Raw genomic sequence first — 4699 nt, 5'->3', positions numbered from 1 at the left:
GCAAGTGACAAATCAGCACTCTTGACAAGAAAGTACCTCCGCCGCAGCCGCAGTGGAGGTTCTCATTTTTTTGGTCAGCCAAACGCCTCTGTTCATAGTGGACGCTGCGCACATACTAGTATGGGTGATCAATTATATTTTTTTTCGTGAAGCGACAGACAAACCCACTTTTCTGGCTTAACTCCTGTCTAGAAGAGAAGAAAGGGCCGAATACTTCGTGTTAACCTAGCATGGCTTCGACGGCTTATTTTCTTGCAGTCTAGCACTGGCTTCAGGGCCATCCGCTTGTTCACGAGCACTCGCTCGCCCATGTGTGCATGTTTGTATCATGTGCGCGGTACGGAACTATTCCCTACCTGCTCAGACAGCGACGCCGCTACAACCTATCTCTTCAGGCGCTGCCTCCAGGAAAATATGCCGCTCCTCTCGGCTACTTGCCTAAAACCCCTCTAAAATGCCCGTATTCACCATATAGCAATACTTCTCCTATATGCCAAAAGCCTCTGCATCACAAACAGCTTATATAGCGTTTTGTGGCCCCACCCTACTGCGTGACTATTGTCGGTTGGTCTTACTGTAGCAGCCTTCAACGAACAGCGTTTGCGGGGTGCATGTTTTTTCTTGCCATTATTTGTACTGTATGTAAGCCACGTCCTCTGGACTTATGAGTGTCTAAAAAAGTATATAAATTAAAAATTACAGTTTTTACAGACAGTGACTCGGTCCTAATTCGGCTCGCAGCGTTTTAAAGTGCTGCCATTTTGTTTAATACTTGTGGACAACCGCATTTGCTTCTTTCCTTTTAACGAAAAGCACTGCCCCTCATGCGGCCAAGAAAACCTTTAAGGTTTTTAAACGCGATTCTCACGCCACAGAACGACCATATTTGTAACGTGTCTAATAAGATTCCCTGGCCATCGCCATTAGTATTACTGTGATAACAACACTAATTCAAGCCGTCGAGCAAAATTAATGCGGAATAGTGAGAAATAAAGGTTGCGCCACTGCTTAGTTAGCCTGAGAGCTTGAGGTTGTTTAACCTTGTCACTCAAACGGCGGATTCTTCGAAAGTACGCTGGAAAATTGCAGCTAAACAAATCGCACAGTATGAGAATCGTTTTAAAAATACAGTTTTCTCATGTAATGTAACATTTGCTTCCTTAAGGCAAGCAAATTGAAGACTATTGCATGATTTTTGCACTCGTAGAATCTAAAGAGCCTGTACGCTAAATTGCCGTCAGACGTGAATCTATGGGGCACCAGTCAACAGAATTTCCTCTTTATAAGAAACACCTAGCAAAGAAGCTTTCCATGAGCACTAATGTTTGTAGGAGACTGCGCAAAGCACGTGAATAGTGTCTCCTGTGTTAATCTGCGAAATTCTGAGATTTAAGACTAAGTAGTTCTATTATTCTGCGTATCAGCATCATTGATTTCTTCGCATAACTAGTAAATATTTATACTTCCGAGATGCGTCGTTTTCCACACACCAGGCTTGTTCCCCAGGCAGAAAAGAAAAGGGGTGCAGGTGATAACACGGATAATTTATTTCTACGCTAACAAATATATCTATATTATACGAAGGAAAGGAAAGACCAAGAAAAAAGCTACAAAACAAGCGAATGAATCGAATGCCGGTGACGGACGATTTTTTACCTCCTTCTGGCAGAAGTATCCAGCAGTTCAAACCGTTGAAATTAGACTAGAAATATCTGAGCGTTCAGCATTTGCTCGCAAAATTCACATAAATGCATCGCATTGCATCTCCTCGCTTCGACTCCATTATAATTCAGTGATTGTGATAGCTCGAAAAGCTGAATGTCGCTCCTGAATACTACGTCAGTTTACTACGGCCATTTCGATTTTTCCTGGTTGATAAACCTGCAGGTGTGTTTCTATACCTATAATTTTGTGCCGTGTATATTTCTTCACACGAAATTGATCCTCGAATATTTCCACACACTGTCACGAACCGCCCTTTCCTACATGCTTGCAATTGATATTTCCGAAAGTACTCGAAAATTCACTGCCATTAGAGCAACACTCTTCCAAGCCTGCCCCGCAAGCAACCCTGTAACTTTAATTTTCCAACGTATACAATACGAGAATAGAAAGTCTGAAGTCACATGCTGAACACAGTCATCGTCGGTGCTTGGTTGTGCAAGAACCACGCTCACAAGCCTCCGGAGAAATAAACGCATAAAAAGGTAATGCCTACCTTCTCCAATGAGCAGTTCCCGCCGCCTTCCGCATTCTACCACGCAGCAACAGTTTTTCAACAACTTAGCCAACAAATGTCCGTGTTGACGGTTCTTTCTGACAACGCAGCCTCGCATATCATTTTTCCAGTTATCTGTTGCGGAACCAGAAGTTGACAAGCAGTTTCTTTATTTTCCCGCACTCGTCACAAGTTAACAGGTGCGCAGTGTTTTACTCAGCCGAACAGCTCCCGTCACTTGACGTATGCATCGTGTGCCTTGCGCTTTTATAAGGAGACAAAAATCAGCGCATTTCAAGAGGAGAGAGGTTCACAGAAAGCTGCCGATGGTCTTGCACGACACGTGAGATTCTAAAACGCACTTCTGCGGATGGCCCACCAAGGAGGTGATGGAGTCCTTGCACATATGACACCACGGCACAACGAGCGCTCTCACTGAACCTTGCTCTTGAGTTCACCGCTGTCCACACAATCTTTGCTGGGGCTTTTCCGGTTCTTATAGGCCTTACGGTAGAATCGAGTGAACATGGTGAAGAAGAAGACGGCTTCGCAGAGCGTGACGTAGATGTGAACCCTCGGATAACCGCAGTTCATGAACATGGGCACCATCATGTGTACGAATGCGAAGGTGAACTGGGCCAACTGCAATTGCGTCAAGTAGCGCTTCCACCAAAGGTGCTTCTGGACAGTCGGTCCCAGCAGGGAGAGGAAGTAATACGTGTACATGATCACGTGCACGAAACAGTTGATAATGAGGCTCAGGATAACTTGGCCGTCAGGACCGTAGCCGAGGCCGTAGCAGCCGTTGTAGACCACCAGCATGTGGTGAACGACGTGGAGAAAAGAGACGTGCGAGTACTTCTTGCGAAGCACGAAGAACACGGTGTCCAGAAAGTCGGAGATCCTCACTAGCAGATACCACCAGAGCAGGTTCAGCATGCTCATGGTGTTCTCGTCGCGAGCCTCGAAGTTGATGCCCTGGCAGATGAAGCTGTAGCCGCCACCAACGTACGTCTTGGAGAGGAACGTCACCATGAAGTACGTATTCAACACCACATTGCAGGCGTTGTAGAGGATGACGAATGGTTTGATGCCGTCGTATGGCTTGCGGTTCTTCATGAAGCGAGGCCCGGCTATTTTGACTACGTAGACGTACAATGTAAAGAGCGAGAGCAGAAATACTTTGTTTCCTGGCAACACCCAGTCGGCTGTGCGGGGATCCCGGTCTCGAGTTACATCCCTCGCGAAAGTTTCGAGCAAGCCTCTAATTCCGGTAGAAGACATGTTTGATGCTCCTCCCGTTTCACCTCCGCTGTCTCCCGCACGCTGTCGTTTCTTCTCGCAGTTGTTACAGCAGAGAACTGTTCACAACTGTAAGGGGTGACCTGATGGTTCGACTAGCCCAGCTCCGCACTGCTGCCTAACAGAGTTGAACCTTAGGGCCCAGGGACATATATATTTATTGACTCCGAAGCCGCCGGGAGAGGAGGTGAGAAGGTGGCCGGCCCGACGATGCGAGATAATGGGTGTCACTCGCGTGGAGAGGAGCGAGAGGTCGACGGGTGCAGCGCCGGGATCCTGAAAGGATCTGAATGTGATATGTTCCCCTCACCGCATAAAAATGCGGGCTCTCCAGATAGGCTGCCTGACCTCGCCGCCAAGCCGGGTGTACTACCTATCGTTTGTGCCCTTTCCTTGATGTGTTAACGCGCACGGTGGCCGTTTGAAACTGCATAACGAGCAGCGGAGAGTAAATGCTATGCTGTTTTAAGTTTTGCGTGTTACGTCAGCTATTAACAAAATGTTAGGAAAAAATCTGCTTATCTTGCTCGTGCCGTCCGTAACGAAGACCTTTCAAATATCAATGCAAACGTGACAGCTATCTTTTCTAGAACCTTTAATTAATATTGACCACTTAATGCGTCTTGCATGTACTGCCATGTATGTTGATTTATTTCTAGTAATCACGACTATATTTTCTCCACTGGGTTATCCTCTTTTTGAGTGGACTCTCTGTTGTTATACACTACGTGAATGCTGTGTCTTCCCATCGTTGTAATGTACATTCGCGTCTCGCCACGTGTGCTATCAAAGGAGTTTTTGTTGCTCTGTATTGAACTTTTGAAATGGCATCACTTCAGGGCTACCGTCTTCATTTGACTTTATTCTGTTTATCGAAATGCAGCCTTTTTAGAGTTAACAACGATGCCATTAGCGTATTAATAGGAGACTACCTGTAACATTTCTTCCTCTGGCGAAGGCTGGTTCCGCGGCCGGAGGCGCGGTAAATCGTTTCTCACCGTGTCAGTGTGTGTGTGTGTGTGTGTGTGTGTGTGTGTGTGTGTGTGTGTGTGTGTGTGTGTGTGTGTGTGTGTGTGTGTGTGTGTGTGTGTGTGTGTGTGTGTGTGCGTGCGTGCGTGCGTGCGTGCGTGTGTGTGTGTGTGTGTGTGTGTGTGTGTGTGTGTGTGTGTGTGTGTGTGT

General features: G+C 46.6%; 1 pseudogene; it reads right to left on the bottom strand.

Moving 5' to 3' along the window:
• Nucleotides 1–2371: 2371 nt before the first annotated feature.
• On the bottom strand, nt 2372–3658 carry LOC144128041 (very long chain fatty acid elongase AAEL008004 pseudogene; annotated as a pseudogene).
• Nucleotides 3659–4699: the final 1041 nt, after the last annotated feature.

This window comes from Amblyomma americanum, chromosome 4 (assembly GCF_052857255.1).
Source record: "Amblyomma americanum isolate KBUSLIRL-KWMA chromosome 4, ASM5285725v1, whole genome shotgun sequence".
In the NCBI taxonomy this organism is placed as follows: Eukaryota; Metazoa; Arthropoda; class Arachnida; order Ixodida; family Ixodidae; genus Amblyomma; species Amblyomma americanum.
Note: the sequence above shows the minus strand (reverse complement) of the source record. Positions and strands in the feature narration are given on the sequence as shown.